General features: G+C 44.7%; 1 pseudogene; it reads right to left on the bottom strand.

Moving 5' to 3' along the window:
- Positions 1 to 1250: 1250 nt before the first annotated feature.
- Positions 1251 to 23324, bottom strand: LOC147459352 (amino acid transporter AVT1D-like; annotated as a pseudogene).
- Between the last annotated feature and the right edge of the window lie 1241 nt (positions 23325 to 24565).

Below are 24565 nucleotides of genomic sequence, written 5' to 3'. Positions count from 1 at the left end.
TTTTATGCGCCATTAAGGCACATCGATGCAATAAATGTTTTTCTCCTCCTCAAAATCAACAAATTTCATTATTCCTTTTGAACTCTCCATGCATCTATGGGAAACTTTTCTTTGCCCCGTTGTTTATACATAAGCCAATGCATTATCTTTTTGATTTTTTTCCTCCTTCCATCCCATAACTCGTACGTTCAATGCTCACATTTCCCTTAGCTTCTCCTGTATTGTTGATGAGATAATAGGAGAAGTAGGTGAGGAGCTAACTTCTATTTTCCACAATTTCTATCCATTGTGTTTTCCTCATGTTGTTTGACCACATCAGTCCAAACCTTCAATCCATTCACGATATGACTTCGGCTCTTTTATCTTTTCTTGTAAATGCAGACCCACTGTACTACTTTTGAGTTGCAAGTTTGCCCTCAAGATCTTCAGTGAAAGCATCTTTTACCGCTATGCACTTTTCTGTTTTCGATTTCCACAAATCAGAAGTAGCAAGCTGATAATCCAATCTCTTTTGCACCATTGACTCCATTACATTCACTCTACTCAGAGAGAGAGAGAGAGAGAGAGAGAGAGAGAGAGAGAGAGAGAGAGAGAGAGAGAGAGAGAGAGAGAGAGAGAGAGAGAGAGAGAGAGAGCATCAATCGAAAGCCGCAATCGAGGAAGGAAGGGTATGTGCCTACAAGTAAGAAGATTAATGATATTCTCGACTTCTTTAAATTGATAGGTGACCTTGGTCAATGGGAATGTGTTTAAATTTGATTAAGTTGAACCTTGGTCATTACCATTTATGGACTTTTTTTTCATTAGACTACCTTTTTTGGATATTTTAGGAGTTACATGGTGGTTTCTGGTATTTCATAGAATGTGTGTGTGTGTGTGTGTGTGTGGGTGAGAGAGAGAGAGAGAGAGAGAGAGAGAGAGAGAGAGAGAGAGAGAGAGAGAGATTTGCATTGTATTGACATGACTACTTCATTATGGATTGACACACGGCGTGGTTGCAAAAGTTTTGTAATCATTGGTGAAATGTAAGTTCTCTTTTGACCATGTTTATCAAAAACATGGTCATTAGTCACCACAATGTAGTCATCACTCACTATTTGTTGGTGGGGTATGACTATTGTTAGTATATTACTATGGTGAAAATTGAAGAATTTTGTTTGATTAGAGCCATCGAAAAGATTACCTCTTCAAAAAATTGGTTAGTTTGATGGTTAGTGTGCTTCCTTGACTCTAGAAGAAGTTAGCTACACTCAATACTTGCTAGCAATTTTGATCACAGATGCGTACATTCCAACCGCACTTGCAATCATGCTAATCACAATGATTATTCTGCACAAAACCGCCTGGGCACAAAAGACATTTATGAAGTTAGGCATCTATGCTTCGAGAATTGCGCTTCGAAGCGTGTTTTGAGAGACACACATCTTACCTGTAGTCTAGTCGTGTTATTCTTGTAGATCTTCAAGAAGCATACACATGGAAAAATCAAGGTCTACACACAAACTCGCTGTTGATGTAAGCCTAGAGAAAAAAAAACGAACTTGAAACCACATACTTTTTTTTCCCAAGGAAAAGATCCCTTCTATTAGTTGATAAAACTACCCAACAAAAGGGGGAGGGGGTACATCAGCATGAGAGGAGACTCTCCCATTGAAAAAATGAGATATATGCAATGACAGCTAAATCAAGATATGGGAACAACATAGGTGGCCGAGAATGCCATCTAGGAGCCCCATGGACCATGGTGTAGAAAGGGATCTGGACGCCAAATTCATAGAAATGCCTCGCGGTGCTCGTGCATACGGTCAGAGCTGCCTTGCAGCCTCTCGAACTGACCTCGAAGTGTGTGGATAAGCTCCACCCATATATCTGGTACAGTCTCCACTAGTGGGATGGGCCAGGCCTCGAAGATGCGGAAGCACCAAGCTCTCCATATGAACCAGAGAGTCAGGCTGCAAATAAGATCCCAACAAAGCTCTCTATCACTACTCCACTCCTGGGGCGTAAGCTCTTTGATAGGATGGAGAGTGGGTCAGCCCTCCTCTATCACAATCATCCTGCTAGCTGAGGATAGCTCACAACGAAGTGCTGGGCTCATGAGGGTGGACCAAGCAACAACACCCCTCACTAGCTTACGACAGGGTTGGCATCAGCCGTAGAATCCGAAGCCAAACCTACTACGCCATGGGGCAGTCCCATAGACAACGACTCAAGTGGGTGGCCACACACGGCACAGCCCGCCGAATGGCCACTATAGACCAACCAACTCCCCACTACGGTAGCTCGATGGGTGACGAGCTACTAGAACATGGTGACTTTCCTCGGTTGTCTACTGCCCCACAAGCGCTCCCAAAAGACTGTCAGGAACTCAGCTGTGAGACCCTCCTCCTAGAGTAACAGGGAACGGCCGGAACAGGCCCTTTCCCTTACCGAAACGCGTTCCCACCTGAGCCACGCACCCGAAACGGGAACGAACGTTCCGCCCAAATGCGTAACCGGAACGGGGTCGGAACGGGCTTCGGAACAGCGGAAGAGCGGACTGTCCTGAACAGCAGTTTGAATTTTTTGAACGTTTTTAAAAAAAAAACAGAGCCGTTCTTGGGCAACAAATTTTAACGTTTTTTGGGGGGGGGGATGGCTTTCCTATATAATGGCTCATCCCTCCCTCAAGCCTTCAAGCTCTCAAGAATCAACCTGAAGCCTCAAGGCTCTCCGCGCTGTTGCTCAAGCCTCAAGCCTCACATGCTCTAGCCTCTCCCTTGAGCATCTCTCTCGAGTCTCTCCGCATCCCTTGGGCCTCAAGCCTTCAAGGCTCAAGCTTGAAGCTCGGAGATCTCTCCATTCATTCTCCCTCTCTTGAGTCTCGTCTATGGTCTCTACCCCTCTCTCTTGCCACTTGGGCCTCAAGGCTTTAAGCCTCAAGGCTCAAGAGTCAAGCCCTCAACCTTCAAGTCTTTCCCTCTCTCCCTCTTTTGCTCAAGCCTCAAGGCTCAAGTTTCAAGCTCCACGCCGCAACCTCTCTCTCTCTCTCTCTCTCTCTCTCTCTCTCTCTCTCTCTCTCTCTCTCTCTCTCTCTCTCTCTCTCTCTCTCTCTCTCTCTCGGGCGCGCGCACAAGCTCCCTCCCTCTTTCGAGTGACGAGTCTCATGGCCCAAGCTTCTGCATCAAGTGAACGTGTGTCCTTGGGCGCGAAGAAAAAGAAGGATGAAGCTTCATGGTGGGACAAAGTGCATTCCCGAGTGTTGGGAAAGCCGGTGGTGCACGTGCATGGAAGTGCAAACTATGTGGCTTTGAACGGCAATCCAGCACAACCAAAGTCCGTGCTCACCTCCTTAAGCTAGAGGAACAACAAGTAGCAATATGCAAGGAAGTCAACGAGCAATTGTTGAAGGCATTTGAAACCAAGGATGCTGCCATCAAAGCCAACAAAGCAGAGAAAGATGTGGCAAGGCCGAAGCATCCCGCAATCGACCCCAACGACTTGGGTTTTCCCTCTTCTACACCTTCTTCATCGGTTGGTGGTGATAGTAATGCGGCAACGACAGAGAGGGCGACGACATCATTTCGATCGGCATCTTCAATGCCTAATACTACTCCGGTCTCCACTCCCAAATTTCACCAACGCACCCTACATACCACTGCTTGAAATTTTGCCTGTTTTGTAGGTGAAATAGAGAATAAGATGATGACGAGTTGGGAGCAACGACAACTCTAGAATGAACCTGATCACAATTCAAGACAAGAATCATGAACTTTGAATGAATGATGATGATTCTAGTGCATCAAGATTCCCATATGAATGAGATGACTAGATACTATTGTGAGCGCATCAAGAGTCCCTACGGAACGAGATGACTACACAGGGATCTAGGTGCATCAAGACTTCTGAACGGATGAGATGACTAGATGATTGAAACACTTTGTTCAATATGAACCAAGTGTGTGAATGAAGAACTTGGAAATAGGAATTTCCAAAGATGAATCTGATTTAAGTATGAAACTAATGTTTTATGGAAGATCCTGCTAGTTGTGAATAGATAACAGAAACGAGAGTGAGATGATTTTGGAGCAATGACAGCTCCCGAATGAACCTGATAATGAATTTTGAATCATGAATGATTCAATGGAACTATCGTGAGTGCATCCAGAGTTCTTGCGGGATGAGATGGCCACACACGTAGAACTGAATGATTGAACCACTCTGTTCAGCATGAACTCAGTGTGTGATTGATGGATTGGGATCCTTGGAAATGATCACTAGCACACAACAATGCTTGAGTGCAGATGGAATGATTGACCAAGTGATTGCAGCATTTCGGTCTAGAGAAATCTATGGACATGATCGCAATATGGGATTAGTTAATCCAACATTAGTGAGATCCGGGATGGATCTAGATGCGATTACTAAATACGTTGCCAAAAATCATTTTCCTAGATCAAAATGAAATCTATGGACGTGATCGCAATATGGGATTAGTCAATCCAACGTTAGTGAGGTCCGGTGTGGATCTAGATGTGATTGCTAAATATGTTGCCAGGAATCACGGTCCTAGACTCTATGTGATATGATTTGAATGTGATGTGATGTGACTGTCGTCTTTGTATCAGTACTGGATTTGTGTCGTCAAGTGCGTCGGTATTAAGTGTCTACTGAACTGGTTTATGGATTATGTCTGATTTTGTAGGCGTAATCGAGGGCGATTACAATTCTTTCAAGAGGGAGGTATGTCACACAATGATGATGTAGCAGTATTGCTCGGACACAGACACACACACACACACACACACACACAACAACAACAACAACCACAACAACTGATGTGGTAGACTGTACGGCATGTTGACATGGCAACAAGACATGCCGGAATTCACGCTGACATGTTGACGTGGCGGACAATACGAATTTCCACAATTCGCGCTAACAGTTGATGATGTGGTAGATTGTATGTACTATACGGATTTCCGCAAAGTGAGCTCGCTGCTTTTTTGGCAGTTTTTGGAACAAGTGCTTTTGGGATTACTTGCTTTTGAGTTACAAGCTTTTGGGGCATCCCTTGTAAGAATAAATAGACCCTTGGGGCCTCACTCTGCAAAGCATCCGGACGTAGAGTCTGAGAGAAAAGGACCCCCGGGAGTTGTACTTTTCTCAAGCATTAATATAAAAAGAAATACTGAAAGGGCCGCCAGATTTTGGGGCCAATACCTCTGGGCACAGAACTATGCTGGTCCGTGTAGACTCTATTTTTAAAGTTGTGAAATATTTTCGGTGATTCTCTCGTGTGTCGTATTGGATTCTCGACTTGGGGTGCCAAAGTCTGTGACAATTGCCACTCCTCTGTCTGTCGGCTAGAGTAAGGATCACTAGCGCGCAATCAGAGAAGGTAGTCCCTGCCAAAATGCAAACTGAACCACCCAAGTAACAAAAATGCTCACTAGCATAGAAGCGATCTATCCTGGATAGATTCACTCCACCTACTCTGTGGTCAAATCTGGAGAGAAAGAGGTTGTCTAAGGGCTGTGCAAAGCCAGCATGTTCCCAAACATCTGAAATCCGCAAGGTCATACATAGCCCTTCCCAAACAGCCAACTCAGCCCCATGTACAGTAGCATGACTGCCCTTAATCCTATCTGAGGGGTCCTCAAGCATGTTGAAATCTCTTCAATGCACCACTGCTCTCCACCAAATGTGACCAAAACTCAACCCGTGCCCTTGCATGGTTGGGCGCATAAATGTTCAAAAAACCAACAAGGCAGCCATGTATCTGCATAGTCATCCAATGGGCCCTGCATGGCACACTGATGCCTCTGCAAAAAATGCATATATACACCTCCGTGAATGCCACCAGGTCCAAAAGAAATTGACAAAAAAATGTTTCATAGCGACCAAACAAGATTCGTCCATAGCGCTTGATGTGGCTCTCACATAAGTGATGCTCCTGGAGCATAAGCCTATCAATCGCTCCACCCACAAGGCATCTCTGAAGCTCCTGTCTGAGTCGATCTCTCTCACGTAGAAACTGAGGTCCACCTAACCCCTGCACATTTCAGGAGACGATCCTCATGGGGTCAATGAGAGAAGGTGGATGCTACTACTACAGCCAATCTTGCAATCTTTGAGGCAGGCTTGGATGGGGAGTAATCCGCATCCGAGCGACCTCGAGAAAGTCATGTCTGGAGTGCCTATCGGGGACCCACACCCAAGCTGGGCGTGATGTCCGTAGAGCTACATTCTCTATTCAAGAATCCTCATGAACATATACATAGCAACGTGCACTTTGTGTGTCTGCAAAAAAGTGTACCACAATGTGTCTACATCCTGCTGTATCTAGTGGTGTCACACAGAACTTGGCCAAGAGAGAGCTAGCGCCGCGAAGTGATCAATCCCTTGGGCCGGAGGCGGGGTATGGGAGGGAATAGGCGATGAAGCGCGGGGGGGGGGGGGTGGGGGGGGGGGGGGGGGGAGGGGGTATCGATGGCAAAACTGAGGTGGAGGGGGTATCCCCGCCAGCTCATCCTGCTGTAAAGAGTTGAAACGGTTCCCTGTGGGAACCCACTACTGCTGGCCTGATGTAGGCCGACCACGAGGGGCGCCAAACTGACGTGTTGATCCCTGGCAACGACGATGACCACGAACCTAATTGCAGCCCTCCTTTGCCTAGGCACCTGTCTTAGACGAGGTACCCGCCTTTGCTCCCTATGTCTCTACCTGCCGAGCATGGCCAGCCTCAGTAGGATGGGTATGTGGCGCGGATCGGGGCCTCCTTGATGGACAGGTCTTGGCAAGATGGCCCATCTGTCTGCAAATGAAGCACTGGTTTGAGAGGCTCGAATACTCCATACTCAACCACCACTCACTCAAGGCAGCAGAACCACCTTCAGGAGTGTACGTGTGACTAACAAGAACCCGCACAGTGGGTAATCTTGCGGCCTTGGCCACAACTAAAGCGGAGGTGCGTGGGGTCTCCAAGACCATCCCAAACATAGAGCCAATCCTCGAGAGTAAGGGAAGATACTCTCGCCTCAACCCTGGAAAGAACACTGAGATGAGAAGATTTGCCTCCTCCTCAAGCACATCTGGGTCGAAGCCGTGGTGCCACTGTCTGAAGTAAGGTCGAGCCACTAACAGACTCAACGAGATCACTTTAGCTGCCATCTCTGGAGACTAGAACTCTACTTGGTAGTAGCCTCTCCCCAGAATCTACACATAGACGATCTTGCCTACTTCGGTGAGGAGTCGGGCTTGTAGCACGTCCCGAACCTCACCTCTGCTGGGTCTCATGCCAACAATCTTGCAAATGACAGAGGTGGCTTGGACTCTTTCCACCTCGGCCATCAAGCTCACGTGGTCTTTTGGCGAAAGACCAAGTGTCACGTGACACATCCAACACTATGTGTCTGTGGACAAGCTACAGCGTGACCAGGGTTCAATTCAGTCAAGTCAGTCTAGAGTAGGAAGTGATCTAGCACATTTGTGATTCTGTTCGCAGACCGTGCATGACCAGTCACGTAGAGTAGATGCATATCCTCCGGTTGCACACAGCATGATCATCAACATTCCCATCAGAATCCATCAGGGGGATTTTCCAGATAAGTGACTTTTGTTGGGAACTAGGTAGGGCAATTTTGCTAAGATAATATATAAGCAAACCAGAGCTAGCACTTTCTGGTTGAAGAGGCAGAAGGAGCACCTTGCTCAACAGGCACCTTCTCAGCAGGACCCCCCTAGCATGGCCTAGCGTTTTTGTAACACAACATCAAAGCTAGCGCTTTTTGCAAGACAGATCAGCCTTGGCATTTTTGCATTACAGAGCAGCTTTGGCATTAGTAGACACAACAGAACCACTTCACGACAGTAGATCAGCCCTAGCGTTAGTAGATTTTCCCTAGCAACAGAAATCAGCCCTAGCGTTTTTGCATCAGCAAAGCAACTTAGCGTTTTGCAGATTCATCGCGACAAAACCTCAGTTAGCATCAGTGTTTTCAGTTTTCATCAGCAGGCAGACTCCGTAGTAGAACCCCCGAACCTCGCAGATCTCACCTTTCCGCAGCAGATCCTCGCCGCACGGTCAGATCTTGCAAAGTTTGCAGATTCAGCCCGAAAAACGCGGATTTCAGCATCTACGTTTTTAGCGCGTCGTTGTCGCATCATCATCATGGACATCGTCACCGGCATAGAGTCAGAATTCAGCAAATTAAGATTTGCAGATTTCAGCCTTTAGCATTTTCAGATTTCAGCCCGTCTCGTTGTCGTCCTCATAGTCGTCGACATCGTCGGCAAGTCCAAGCATTGTAGAGATTTGTGCAATCATAAGTAGACTGCTCCAGCCATCGAGACTCGGGCCCTTGGAGGAGGGTTTGACAACTTCTTGGTGTCGTATTCTCTTCTCTCTCTATCTCTCAGACTCATGCACCTTCATTCACAGCGTTCATTCACTTTGTTTGTGTCCATTGCACTTTCTCATTAAATCACGGAAGGCTCTCCCTTCCCTAAGTAAAAGGAACCTTGAGCACAGTTCAGAGCACTCATCTTGAGCAAAGTTCAACATTCACTCCGCTGCACCTTACGTTGGCATCAAAGCTTTGGCAGTGTTCTGTATCACTCAAGGAAAGAACCACAAGAACCACATATTTATTTTTTGCTTGTTGTGGTCGCACGTAACCCAAGTCCTCTTGGGTGTGACAGGAAAGCCAAGAAAGAAGGGCTTGTCCAACCTCGCCCTATGCCTCTTTTCACTCATTCAGAGCGGACCGTGCACATAGCGGCCGACCAATCGACGTGAGGTGGTAAAAAGCAACCTTGGTGTGAGCGCAAGGCCGCCAAGGGGTGCACCCGCGGAAAAGAGCAGAACTCGGGTGAAGAGAAGATCCTTCTCTAAAACAAATTGCAAGCGAAAGAAGAACCGCAAGAACCTCAAGAACCCCAAGACCCGGAAGAACCTCAAGAACCCTAAGACCCTCAAGAATCTCAAGAACCTCAACACCCCCAAGAACCCATGACCCACAAGAACCCAAGTTCCTCGTGAACTTCAGAACCCGAGATCACAAGAACCCACGACTTCAGAATGGTCATTACCCGAAGCAGAAGTGGCGAAGAAGAATTTTCCCCAAGAGGAGGTTTTTCCGACCCTCCCCCTTCCCCATCTACGCCACGGATTGCACTAACTCCTATGGAGGAGTTGGAGCAGATGTTTATGGACAACAATTTAGAACACGAAGCAAGGAAGTTCGAATGCAAAGCAAGAAAAGCAGAAATTGAGCGTAAATACGAAGACAGAGTGGCAGCCATAGAGCGTGAAGCACGATTGGAAACCAAAGAAAGACAAGCATAATTTGAGAAGTAAACACTTAATTGTGTATCTACCTAAGGAGTATGTTTGTCATATAGTGTGTGCACGCGTGCTTGAGAGAGAGAGAGAGAGAGAGAGAGAGAGAGAGAGAGAGAGAGAGAGAGAGAGAGAGAGAGAGAGAGAGAGAGAGAGAGAGAGAGAGAGAGATACTAGAGAGGTGTTGAAGGAATGAGTGAAGTGCTTTTAAAGATAATCACTTAAAGTCATCATTGCCTTATTTCCAAAGTTTAAAAACATAACCAAAAGATAAAGGTGAGGATATAGGTGTATAAGTGATGTACTATAAAGCTCAATTAATGCTCTTTGCCACTATGAGGAGCTACTTACTGTTAGGAATAGGGCGAAGTAGGTTGCTTTGTTGGTCTTCGTCAGGTTCAATGTTATTTGGGATAGTGTCTCATCTCCAAACATGCGAAATCCCACCACTGACATTGTAAAATAGGAGAGGAAGCACAAGGTAAAGCTACAAAAACACGGAAAAAATCAACTCGAGGTAAAGAAAAACACAACTTTCCTTAACATTGTATGTGCTTTAATTATAGTCTTGAAATGGAAATATATTAATAGCAGCAAAAAGATATTAACACCACCATCTTATAGTGTAAGCGCGCACTCACGCTTATGTATGTATGTATATGTAAGAGTGTGTACTCTTACTAGCTATTCACAATCAAGAACTCATGCATTGATTAAAGTCTCATGCTATTATTTGATTGAGCTTAACATTGTATGTGCTTTAATTATAGTCTTCAAATGGAAATATATTAATAGCAGTAAAAAGATATTAACACCACCATCTTATAGTGTAAGCGCACACTCACGCTTATGTATGTATGTATATGTAAGAGTGTGTACTCTTACTAGCTATTCACAATCAAGAACTCATGCATTGATTAAAGTCTCATGCTATTATTTGATTGAGCTTAACATTTTGTCATGAATAATTATTTTTCTCTCTAAGAAGTACTATCAGACGGTGGTGTTAATATCTTTTTGGTGGTTGTTGATATGTTTTCAACTGAAGACTATAATTAAAGCACATACAATGTACACCTACACACATACATATCTATATATATAGATACATACATACTTACATATACACACAGTTAGAGAGAGAGAGAGAGAGAGAGAGAGAGAGAGAGGAAGAGGGAGACACCTTATCAAGAGGACCGTGGTATATCGACTCTTGTCCCTCAAGGAGTAGTAGATGTTTGGGAACACAAAATGTCCTGAGTAGCATAAACAATAAACACCCATTGCCAAGGGAAGGTCTCGCCAATTCACGATGCTGGTTGTTTTGGTGAAATCAACTCCATTGATAGGTCCCTCCCAAACCACGAGGACTATCACCAGGCTTGTTGTTACGACTCCCATGACTACCAACCACAAAATTAAAAATAATTATAGACTCACACACACACCTACACCACTCATGTTGAGTGCGCAGACGTACACAACTTTGCACACACGCAACAACAATATTGACAATGCGCAGGAAAAACTATCCATGCATTTATTTCTTGGATACTCACACGAAAGAGCAGAGAGCCAATTGAGGTTTTCCAGCCACACAGTAGGCAGGATCACCATCGTAGCATAAATAGCAAAGATCGCATATGAGCCAATGTCCATTCCAGCCATTGTAAACCGATAGTTTGGAAAAAGCTTGGATAAGTTGTCTCCCTCTAGTATGAGAAACTCCACACCATACACCTGCATTATCGTTTGCAATAATCATCATAATATAAGTGGGATAATTATGTACTTTTTCAATTATCAAGAATTGACCTTTAACAATGGGTTGGGAACTTGCATAGAGCTCGGCATAGAGAACCATCTGCAAACAACAAAACACCATTAGTAGTTTGTGTCATTAGTTTTACCAAATGTGGAGATCACAGTCAAATAAAATCAAATGTACCGACACATTTGTGCGACCCATCTTGCCAAGTGCAAGCTGTTCAATGTCTGGGTATGCGGTAAGTATTCCGAGGGGTTGACTGTCCATGCATTTGTGCAAAAGGTAACCCATGTAGCAAGATATAAGAGCAAATAGCACCAACACTGCCATTCCCCCCCACCCACCCTCCTTCATTGCATATGGGCATGATAGCAGTCCCACTCCAGCCATCACATTGACACCTGAAGATCCAAAGTTCTATATAAATTTTTTCCAAGTCTTAAGTTTAACTTCTTCAAAAGATCAATTGATTACAACTCGTACCATTGAATGTTGCTTGCATCCAGCTGCAGTGTCCATAAGTCTCTACATTGATTTGAGTCTTCTCTTCTTCTCTTGAAGGCAGGAGAGGAATGATACGCAACGGCATGTCTTCAGATCCTTTGCCTAAATAGGGATCCTCAGTTATGCTATCAATGGAGAGATGGTGGTTTGATGAAGGTAGGATAGTCTTAGGAGAAGTACTCATTCGCGACTAGTACTGCCCATCATCACCACCCTCTTTGTCACATAAAGTCTCTGTAGATGGAAAACATTGTGCCGCTTCTTGTTGGTTCTTTGTGGAGATGATTTGCTGCCCCATGAGAACGGACTTGTCTTTGGTGGTTATCCAAGGCTATATGCATCGGTCGATTGCCTGAGAAAAGTAAGACACTTTACTATCCAATGCTCTTTAACAAGATCAACTTACTATATTAAATAAATATAATATAAACATATACATTCACAAGAAATAAGTTGAAAGAAATAGATCTCTCAATTGACTGTTACACATTCTTAGCCTTTCTACGCGGTTATTTAAGCTAGAAGAATACATCAACTCGACCTTGCCAGAATAGCTGAATATTCTGAATGTCTGATAACTAGGTGAGGAGATAATTTAAGCTATTACAAAACCATTTTAACCACCTAATGCACCAAGTTTCATTTTAGTGATTGCCTCTACTCACCTTATTTCTTATATGCCAAAAGAAGCCAAAGTCAACCTTCACAAATGCTAGGCACATATTTGCACCTATACAAGTAGGCGTGTTGTCACAAATTTCTGGCTAAGCAAACTATCCTTGAGGAGCTGAAGCAGCTTGATGATGTGGCAAGGAGCTTCGGTTGTTGGCCGAGGTGGAGAGGTGCTTGCTGATTTGCTAGCTTGAGGTAGCAATACATGCCCGGCAGGTGGACACACAGGCGCTCTTTGTATGGCATGTGGACACACAGGCTGTACAAGCAAGGCAATTGATCTTGCAAGCTCCGCTCACAAGTAGTCCGACTACCTTTCCTTGTAGGTTCTACTCTCTCTAGGAGGAAAGTAATCCACCTTTGTCATCCAAAATCCGCAACTTGGTACAAAGGTGCAGCTGAGTCATCAACTTGCTACCCCTCTTTCAGGATGGGCTGAAAATCCACATTTGCATGTGCAAGAGAAGGCTGGAACTCCATATCAGCCTGCGTAAAGTCCTACATAGGGATAACTTTATCAAAAACTCCAAGAACAAACGTGCATTTGCAACAGATCCAACAATCAGCCAATCCCTCTCCTTGAAGAAACACAGCCATAGGAAATTGCTCCCCAAGTGTTGAAGAAGATCCCACTATTGTCCAAACAATTCTATCTCTAAAGAAGGACGAAAAAGATGTTTCTTCCTTTGAATCCAAAAGCCGCAGGCTAACTCCCCTTGCGAGAAACCATGGCAGAACTCCATCTGGGAAAACCAAACCAATTCAGCAATGCTCCATGTCCTTAATCCTCTATGGGGCTCCCCTCGGTGAAGAGGGGTCGGGGTAAACAAGCGCAGAAGAAGGGGACGTTGTAGACAAGGCATAGCCTACACATACACAAATCAGCCCAAACAGGAGAAAACGTAGGAAAAAACAGCAAGCTTTGTCACAAACTGCTGACATGTCAGGCCACTGAAAATCCAGAGGGTAAGGACTCCCTGAGCCTAACCCTAGCCAACCTGTAGATCCTGACCGCGGGGCCTAAGCCCTAGATGGATTTACCAACTTGCAGATCATCCCCGAGTGGCCGAAATAATAAATTGGGTAAGGATTGGAAATACTAACCCCCAATAACTTATGGAACTGGCTGAGGGACCTAAATCCTTAAAAATAAAGCGCGCACACACACACACTACCCTAACTTGCGTAAAAGTTGATGACATGGCAGCTATACAGACGTTCCACGAATTGCGCTGGTTGCTGATGACGTGGTAGCGTTATATGGACAGCCCTCTGAGTGCTTTCTTTTGGACCAGATGCTTTTAGAACTATTGCATTCCATGTAACTACTTTTGTGCAGGCCAAGGGCCTTTAAATACGTGTTGTGGGATCTCTCTCTAGGATCCTACCGCTTGGAGAAGCAGAGCATAGCCACAGAGTTGTACCCTGTTGAAGCACTTATCTTCTTCGACCCAGGAGCCATCGAAAATTTCATCCATCCCGAATTCCTAAAACATATGGATGTTGAGTACAATCAACTCATGGAGATTTTCACATCATGAAGTTTGGCAATTGTGATGCTCTTTTGGGCATGCCTTGGCATGACAAGAACGATGCGACCAGCTAGATTCATAACCGCACCATCACTTTGTAGCAAAACGACAAGCCAGTCGTCCTTAAAGTTCAGCTAACACAAACCAACCCAAATGATTTTAAGATTGAATTGTATTAAGATACTCTTTGAACTTTGTTTGACAAGATTGTTTGAAATACAAATAACCTGTTTTGAACTTGTTTGGGTGTGTAACTGCTTTTGTATAGACCAAGGGCCTTTAAATACATGTTGTGGGCTCTCTCTCTCTTGGATTCTACCACATGGAGAAGCAGAGTAGAGCCATAGAGTTGTACCTTGTTGAAGAAATATAAAGAAATACCGAAAGGGGCGCCATCGTATGGGGCCATTGCAATCTGGGAGTGGAACTCCGCCATCCGTGTCTCGTGTGGATTCTCTTTGTCTTTCTGTTCAGTTGTTTGAAGTGCTAACCGTCTATCTCAGTCTATTCTTTTCAGTTGGCACGTGGTGCCCGTCATGTTACAAGCTTCTTCTCTCTCAATCAAGTCCAATAAAGCACCGGATCAACCTACATTGAGCATCCAAGACATTCAAGACACCAAGGCTCCGATACACTATAGAAATAGGTAGCAAAAGATGCAATGAGGACGCGGACTAACCTCCAATCCGATGGACACCTCGACTCCAATCTCCCTCGACTCTAAAAAGATCCTCTGACACTAGAGAACATGTGCAATGCCACATACATATACAAGCAACTGTGGAGAAGATAGATCACTGAGGTAGAAAGAGACAAGACAATCTCTAAGAGTGAGAGTGATCTGGGAAAGGCACTCCATGCTCATAGAAAGCTGCATGTACAAGTGACCAAGGGTGGTCTGGCATAGATATGACATGCCCTTGATGGATAGATCCCTTGTACACACATATGCTACTACTGATGCCATTTGTTTCTACAGATGAGACCACTGACTCGGCCTCAAGATTAGCAACAAGCCGCAAGCACCCTAAGAGAACACAATGCACCTCCTCATGGGAGCTAGACTAATCGAGAAGAGAGACAGATGAATAAACCAAGGCGAGTTTCCCTCAATGTGTCGAAGTGAGGTAGTTTTCTCTTGTTGGGATTTTCCTAGCTTTAATATTGAGTTTTGGCTCTTTACGAGCCATATAGGCCATAGTCACAAGGGACGCATTCCGGGACAAAGAGAATCCACACGAGACATGGATGGCGGAGTGCAGGATGAACCCCTGTGGTGGGGAGTTGTGCCACTAGATACGACCTTGAAAAACTAAGAAACATGTGGGAGTGAGCTCATCATCTCAAAAAACGAAACCTGCGCTCCTCAGCTGCCCTTAAGGAACCCACTGCCGAATCCCAGCGGCTAAATGGAGTGTAGATAAATATCCGTCCAAATGTCTGCAAGGATGTCCACAGTAGAGGATGGTGCAACACTGAGGATGTGACAGCAACGAGCCCGCCAAACGTTCCTAATGTAATGACAACTAATATGCAAAACACCTTATGTTGGGATCGAGAAGCATCATGCTGCGCATCCCCTTTGGTTATCATACTCAAAGGTACCAATGAGATACACTGACACCTTCATCATAAAAACCAAATCTGTGGCAAAAACCTCACAAAACTAATGAGGGCCAACACAATGCATTAACCACAAGACTGCTCCTCCCCACATAAGAAAGCCAAACTCGACCCGACTCTCGAAAGCTGGGCTGTCTTCGGAGGGCAAGAAGAATCCCGGAAGCTCTCCCGTAACAATAGCAATGGATAGGGGTGCTAGGATAGCACGGAGAGGAGACAGAAGATTGGCGGCATCTTCTAGAGAGAGAGAAAGAGAGAGAGAGAGAGATGAAGTAGAAGAAGAGAGTTGTAACGTCGTAGGAAACGATCCCAAGAGACCTTAAAGATCTAGCCGACGAGGAGTTGAACGAGAGAGAGAGAGAGAGAGAGAGAGAGAGAGAGAGAGAGAGAGAGAGAGAGAGAGAGAGAGAGAGAGAGAGAGAGAGAGAGAGAGAGAGAGAGAGAGAGAGAGAGAGAGAGAGAGAGAGAGAGAGAGAGAGAGAGAGAGCTGCCCTATTTGTTGATTTTGGCAGATTTTGGGGGCTCCCTCCTGTTGTCCTGCTTTATTTTAATAATGGGCTGCCCACTTACTGATGCTACACAACACTTCCCAGGCGTCCCTGAATGCAACCTTGTGCAGTGATGCAATGCACACATAGATTTCCTCGCGGGAAAGCATCTGCTTTCCCAGAAAGCACTTAAAAATATCCTGTCTTTTTCAAGAAAAAGCTTCTGGTAACCCTCTTTATTCTTGTGTTTGCGTCTTTACGCGTATTCCTTTATCCAGTTCGGATTTTCTACTAGACCAATGGAATATTCCCTATCCGATGCTCCCGTCACCATCATGTGATGCATCGGGAATACCCATTTCCTAGTCTCTCCCACCGAACTTGCGGAACAACTCCTTCACGATGCTTAATGTCACCCATCATATGACACATCGCAGTTGTCCGTTCCTGATGTCTTTTATCAGTTCCAGTAGATCTACAGTTCCTAACTTTCACAGTTCAAGTGTACACATTTAAATATCCTAATTTCATAAAATAGAAATTAATCAGTAAAATAAGAAAATAGTCCGTTTAGCAATAGAGTATGTCCACATACATCCAATGGGCATTGTCACTTGCCACACTCCCAATAGAGTTGAGATAAAGGACGACCCTCCCAAATCCAAAGCCTCCAAGAGGCAGCATCCTTTGTGGTGAGATGAGGATCCACGAATCGCTGCCTCCCACAAGAACCTATGACTCTGATTGGTTGCCAAGAAAGGCTAGAAAGAACAGGTCCTTTCTCATCGAAGTAAAAATGTATGTGTGTGTGTGTGTGTGTGTGTGTGTGCGCAGAGGAGCATTACTCACTAGCAATAATGAACAAAAGGACCTGATAATTAACAAGAAGGGTTATGCTAGACTCATCGAAGTAACCCCACCAGCCCTAATGCTGTGGAAGAGAAGTATCTCCTCTTATGACCTGGTCCCACAAGTCTAGAATGGCAGACTATCTCAATAATCCTGTGGCGAATCCCTCTCTGTATATGATACCTTTCTGCAAAGATATTTGCTAGCAACAATGTATCACGACACCAAGTGCTCATCGAGCTCGCTGGACCTACATCCCAAATAGCCTAATCAATGTGCAATCACTGCCTGAGCTGTGGAGGTCTCTCTCCAGAATCTAAGTGGAGAGGGAAGGTCACCAAATCCATACAAGAGGCTGCCATGCAAGCTCCTCTCTGGATCGGGTTGTACATCTGACCAAGCACTCTCGAAAGGAGCTCCAGATTTATAACAATGAGCCACGAAAGGAGAGACGCTCTAAATGTAAAAGCGCATCTGTAAAACCATATCCATGCAGTCCATGTGTGCATGTCTCTAACACCATGGGTAGGAGTGATTGTAGCTAAGGTGGACTGAAGTGACATCCTCAAGGTTCATTGCCTAGGAAAAAAGACCTAACAATGAGCTTGGGAAGAAGTGCACGCCTTTGTAACTCCGGATCAATGACACCCAAACCACCCTCTGCACGAGGGAGAATCACTCTGGACCATCGAGCTCAAGTGTCTCAAGTACCATTTGATCCCCCAAAAAGGAAGTTCCAAATCAAGCACCTCAACTGTGCCATAACACTCTTATGGAGCATCCAACATGATGCAATATACCAAGCAAAGGCCAACAGCACCTGATTGGCCACCAATGATGGACTAGCCAAAGAAAGATGCTGCGCGGACCAGCTGCAAAGCTTCCTACGCATCAACTACATAATAGGTGCAAACTGTTGTTCCATAGTCACATCTAGACCTACCTGAAACCCTAACTATCTACAAGACTGACCACGTCTCAACCAAGTAAAACCATCCACTATACCCCAGTTCAGCAAGAATGCCAAAAGACTTGTGCCAGTAGATGTGTGCACCACTGGCTAAACAATATACATCAAAAGAGTGGCAAATCGCATCCAAAACATCCAGGGCATAGCGTAAAAACAGTAGAGTGTCATCAGAATACTCTTGATCTACCAAATCTAGCTCATCCTTAAGGGACATGAGCAAACATTTTACACCTGGCTGTTGTGCTCTGCTGAAATCCGACATTGTCTCTTCCATAAGTAAATACAAGTAACTTGCCAGTAGGCAACCCTGCCTGAGAGAGCCAGTAAACCCTCCAATGGTCACTGCACTATAAGCTGATCTATATAGAGTTGAGACTCCTCTGATCCAAGCATTTGGAAAATCTATCCGCAGTAGGGATCCCTCAAGAAAACTCCAATCAACTCTGTCATAGGCCTTCTCAAATTCAAGGAGGATAGCCAACAGTGTATGTGACGAGCAAGCCCACTTGACTACCTGATGAAAGAAAAAAAAATTGTCCAGAATACACTGATCCATTAGGAAAAGTTTGGACTAAAAAATGGGCCTTGTAAGAATTGTTGATGTGGCATAGCTTTCAAAAAGTCGGGATCGGTAAATTTTTTGCAAATAAGATCCAAACTTTTCGGAGGTTGGATATTTAGAATCTACTCTTCAAATGCTATCTATTGATATATAGCATGCATGTATCGGACATTGCCTTCATGTAGATCTAGAAAAAGGTGATTTTAGATTATCGTAACGGTTACAAAACCTGGCTGATTGAAAAAAAATGGCATAACTTTCATAGAAGTCATCCAAACTTTTCGGACCTTGGCTCTTTAGAATCCATTTTTCAAGAACTTTCCAATGATAGGTCATATCATGGGGTTCTAAGCAATATTTAGAGGGGTCTACCGGGTTGCTTTCTTTTGTACAACTTTGATGATGTGGCACTCTTAAAAGGCCCAAAAATGAGTTCAAAATTTTCCTAATGTTGAACAAAACCTGTCTGAGAACTGTGTATAAGGTCCAACAGAAAAGGACACAGCAAAAAAGGATGCAGTTTAGTACTAATCAATTTAGCCAATATCTTATAAACCGAAGAGAGGAGTGTGATGGTCGCCATTGTCTCAAACAAGTGGTGTCCCCTCCCTTCGGCTAAGAGATATAAGACCTAGACACATCGATTGCAACATAAAACCCGTGTCAAATATGTCCTGGCAACCTCTCAAGAGCCACAATTGTACTACAGCTACAAGTGTACTACATTGTCACAAGTTGGTGGCGTGGCTAAGGAAATGGCCGAGAGGACAAGGGGTTAAAGAACCAAGAAGAACTGAACCCAGAAAGTGTGGCCGAGGGGCCTAAAATAGAAGGGGGTTATAGTTTTTAATAAACCTAACCTACCAACTTATGGAGCACAGGCCGAGGGGCCTAAAATCTGAAAAGATCAAAAGCTTGATGTTTGGGATGATTTTCGCAAATTACGCTGACATGCTTACGTGGCAAGCTATACAGATTTTTGTGAATTGCGCTAGCTGGTCTTCGTAGCTTTTCACGTTGACTTTTTGAGAGCAGATGCTTTTGGATGCAAGAGATTTTAGAGTTGATGCTTTTGGGCATCCCCGTTTGGCCATTTCTAGCGGGGATGCAACGGGGGATGTGGAGCGGGTGTCCTGAGACGGGCACCACGTGCCAGTGGAAAAGAATAGACTGAACAACTTTAAACACTTTAAATAACACTGAACCGAAAGAGATGCATGACTCACAAGACGAGGAGTGGTGGAGTTCCACCCCAAGAGAGCACTGGCCCCAAACCTTGGCGCTTAGTTCGGTAATTCTTTATATTGTTTGAACTCAGTACAATGCCAATACTCCATCCTCTGCACTACTATGAGGGAGCGTGCCAGAGAATAGCCCTTGGCTCATATTTAAAGGCCCTTGTCCATGAAAAGCTTCAAGTTCTAAAATGATCTGGTCTCAAGAGCTAGCGCAAAAATCCTTCAGCGTGAATTGCGGAAATCTATACAGTTGCCACGTCAGCATGTCAGTGCAAATTGCAAGGGCATCCGTATGGTTTGCCATGTCATCATCTAGTGCAAAATCTGGTATTGTTGCCACATCATTAGGTCTTTACGCACGAAATTGAGAGTATGTGTGCAATCTACTTTATGTAACTATCTCTAGGTCCCTTGGGGACCCCATCTGACGAGGTCCCATAAGTTGGTAGGACTTCTTGTTCTTCTGTTGCTGCTTCTTAGGGTTTAGGCCCCTTAATCTGGACTGCAGGTTGGCTCCGTTGTTCAGTGGCTTGACACGTCAGCACTTTGTGATATCCCCCCTTCTTGAAAGAAAGTAATCGTCCGCGATTACAACATATCTGCAAAACAACTCAAGTTAGCTCAAAAAAAGTTTTGAGGGTCATTTTGAGGGACAATCAGTTTTCTCATTCCAAATTGGAACTCTTAATATCCTGGGTCGTTGGCTTCCCAGAAAAATCTCATCCAATAAGGAGTATGTTCTCATTCCAGATCGGAGGTCTTGATATTCCGACGTAGCAAAATTAGCCATCACACCCAAACTGCGCTGATCTCTAATGGGTGTCTTGATGCACTAAAATTACATACCCAGGCAATCTCACCCAATAAGGATAATCGCTGGTTGGCACATCACAATGCAACACAAATGCTCACATATGCATGTTACAAGACATAGAAACATAAACCGACTGATGAACACTCTCCCCGCAAATAACCATCCAGGTCAAGGCCATGAGATAAAAAGGCCTTTTACAACCAAACGCTCCCTAGGCTGCAGCCTGTGTTGTTTGGAGGTGCCGAGAGTAACCACTGCTAAGACTTCTAAATACTCGCCCCGTAAATAACCACAAGGGTCCCGACCACGAGTAAAAACAACACTTTTAAAACATTCTGTCACGGGACGGGCACCACGTACGAACGGAAAAGAACACACTCAACAGACTTTAAGCACTTCAATAACAACAACTGAACTGAAAGAGATACACGACACACGAGACGCGGAGTGGTGGAGTTCCACCATAGAGAGCACTAGCCCCAAACCTTGGCCCCCCTTTTGGTATTTCTTTATATTGCTTGAACTCAGTACATCGCCGATACTCCATCCTCTGCACCTCATGCGGAGCATGTCAAAGAATGAGCCCTTGGCTCATATGTAAAGCAGTTTACATGAAAATCTATAAACTCAAAAGCATCTCGTCCAAAAGCAGATGCCCAAAAGCTGCCAACACAAAAGCAGAAATTCGTACAGCTCTGCCATGGCAGCAGTCAACGTAAAACGCGAAAATCCGTATAGGTTTGCCAGGTCAGCATGTCAACGTAAAATCCAAAAATCCGTACAGCTTTGTCAGCGCAAAATCCGGGACTCCGTACTGCTGCCACGTCATCAACTCGCCACGCAATTGAGTGTGTGTGTGTGGGCTTGCTTTACTTTAATGTCTTTGCGTCACTTGGGCCCCATCGAATGGGGTCCCATAAGTTGGCGGGCCTCTCGGTAAGACATTGCAAGTTGGTAAAACTTCTTATACTGCTTCTGCTTCTTCACTTAGGGTTTAGGCCCCTCAGCTGAGATGTGAAGGTTAGCTCCGTTCTTCAATGACTTGACACGTCAGTAGTTTGTGACATCCCCCCTTCTTGAAACAAAGTAATCGTACGCAATTACAACATATCTGCAAAACAACTCAAGTTAGCTCAAAAATTTCCGAGGGACAATCAGTTTTCTCATTCCAAATCGGAGCTCTTGATTTCTTGGGTTGTTGGCTTCCCAAAAAGTATCTCATCCAATAAGGAATATTCAGTGGTTGGTATTGAAGGGGAGATGGCCATATTAAAAACTAATAAAAGGATTTTTTTTTGCACAAAAAAACGAGTGGTCTTTACCCCACTTGATCATTGGATGTCATTCCAAGACCCGTTTCAATGGTTGGATGATATCCAAGACCCATCCGTGTTCGCCTTCATGCTTAAAAATAATGACCATTGATATGTTTTGATGAGTTTGACTTTGACAGGTTGAATCGAGAACTATTACTCTTCTATAAGAGGGACATACATGACAATTCGATGATGGTGCATGGGCCATGGCCATTGTGTAGCCACACACGCACACATGCATGTTCATGATCATAGGATGATGTGGTAACCAATGTATTGGATTGTATCGACCGAGTGGATGATGTGGAAGTAATACAAAAATTGCTGACATGGCACCGGTGTGCAAATAATGTTGACGTGGCAACATCTTTTTAATGAAAAATATAAGTGAAGAAAACTATTTTACCAAAAAATAAAGGGGACTAACTCACTAACGTACATAGGACAAGCACTCCAAAAGTTAACAAGCCATATGCTGAAGGCCAAGCAAGGAGTATAGGGAAACGAAAGATAAGGATGAGGATGAAAAATCCATAGGTAGACACCAAGAATCTAGAGCCAATCTCCAAAGTGACGCATTGATTACACTGAACTCGAACAATAGTTCTCATCCGCAAAGGTAATCAGTCCACTTGCTAAAGATAGCTACTAAAGACTGCAAAATTGAGCACATGATCTCAACTATGAAGATGTAAGTGGGAACTAGAAGAAACCTGGAAAAGAGAAGAGAGGCCCCTACCCTACCTACAAATAATCACAACCAAAAGTAACACACACACAAACAAAAAGCCAAACACAAGGTCATAAAAAGTGCGCACACTCAAGAAAAACACACACCCATACACAAAGTCGTAAAGATGAGCATCTCCTCACCTCTACACTCCCAGCTCACCCATCCAACTCACGCCCACACGCACACGCGCACACACATCCAAATACTCCCTCACCCAGCACGCACACAAACAAACCATGTAAACACACACAAGCGAGCATGCAAACAGACACAAATACGCTTGTATAAACAACACATAGACCCAGGCATGCATACCCACACACAACACACTTGGCCAAACATACAAGGGAGCAAAGCCTTGCATCCACCTCATAGATTAAGTAGACATGCCCTTTGATGAGCAGTGGAGTATCACCCGGGGGGGGGGGAAGGAAACAAGTGGCTGTAAGAAGGGAGGGCCACGTGTGACTAGCTAATAGGGCTCTCTACAGTATATGGTTGATAGCAGAGCAGTCGCTCACGTGAAGTCTAGGAGACCTGCCACGACCCATCCATACTTGGGACGTTGTCCTGCAACCAGTGACGCGAACCGTCTATGCCTAGGATGTCGAGCATCATCTCTCTCTCTCTCTCTCTCTCGTACATGTCCTCTGTATTGGGGTGTGTGTGTGTGTGTGTGAGAGAGAGTGAGAGAGAGAGAGAGAGAGAGAGAGAGAGAGAGAGAGAGAGAGAGAGAGAGAGAGAGAGAGAGACAGAGAGAGAGAGAGAGATGCTTTGCCTGTAGCTCTGGGGCCATAATTGGGGAGAAGAGTGATATTTTGCAATGCGTGGGACAGGGGTGCGCTCCACATCCTCTTCATCGCTAGTCTCTGCACCTGCAAAAGAAGAAGAACCGCAAAAGAGATGGCTGGCATCGCAAGAGAGCAGCTCCATCTACTCTACGTGGTTAATTCTGAACACAGAAGCGGCATTTAGATTTTTTTAATAAAAAAATCAATACTCCTTAACAAAGCTCTAAAAAAAAATGAAAAGCTACCAAGTTAATAAAATAAAAAAAGCACGCTGCATTGCTCAATTGCGCTCATAACCAGTTCGATATTCTCCACAGGTAGCTCGCAGGTTCCTCAGAAGAAGCACGGATCTTTGTCTGCAGGTTTTTCTCTATCTACTCTTTGAGAGAGAGAGAGAGAGAGAGAGAGAGAGAGAGAGAGAGAGAGAGAGAGAGAGAGAGAGAGAGAGAGAGAGAGAGAGAGAGAGAGAGAGAGAGAGAGCGAGCTGAGACGCGGACCCTACTGCCTTCACATCCTCTTAACTATACTCTGCATGATTTTTTCTTACCTTGGCTGCTCTCGGCATAGCTTGAGATCAAGGCATTCCACATGACTATATTGCATGCAGTAAGCTTTTCATGCGAAGATAATGAAACAACCTACCTTTGCTAGCAATCTCCAAGTCACACCCACCACTAGCCTTCCTCCCTATCCCTCTTCCCCCAGATATACTACCCTCTGGCCTTAGCTCCTCGACCTCTATCCTCACCTTCCAGGGCTCCACACTTGATGTACGTAGATACGTCAAGGAGGAAAGCATCATGCTGCAAATCCATCTGCTCTAATCTCGCACCCTGGAACAACCTGCAGAGTACACCATCGATAGCAACCATCACCCCTCTTTGCACTGCACCATCAGTTGAACGTCAATTGACGGCGTCAATTGCCAGTGGAGACGTATGACCTCGACAAACATAGGTATAGACAACGGCGAGGCTATTTACTTGGTGAGCCAAAGGCCATTTTCTTGATCTTTGAGCCCATGATCCAAGCCATTGCCCACAAATCAAATCAGGCTAGAAGCCTCGCAAGAAAAACAACGCTGATTTTTACTTGTGCTTGCGTGGATCCTTCTCCCTCATTCTGAAGGTCTGCACCACAGAGCTAGCCACCAAAGCACAAAAAGTGCTTGACGAGCTTCTAGCATGTCATCACTTGGAATGCCATGCACTGCACCATCTAAGTTGTTCGGGTTTACTTTGCAGTTTTAGTATATGATGTTTCATTGCAAGACGATATATATGTTTAACTATTCACATTGCTTTTTTGTAGCTTGACTCAAAAATTGTCCTCCATCTTACACAATTGGATGACATTCATACACGATAATCAGGTCGGTAGTGT

Source organism: Adiantum capillus-veneris, chromosome 4, assembly GCF_014529385.1.
Source record: "Adiantum capillus-veneris isolate H3 chromosome 4, ASM1452938v2, whole genome shotgun sequence".
Lineage (NCBI taxonomy): Eukaryota > Viridiplantae > Streptophyta > Polypodiopsida > Polypodiales > Pteridaceae > Adiantum > Adiantum capillus-veneris.
Note: the sequence above shows the minus strand (reverse complement) of the source record. Positions and strands in the feature narration are given on the sequence as shown.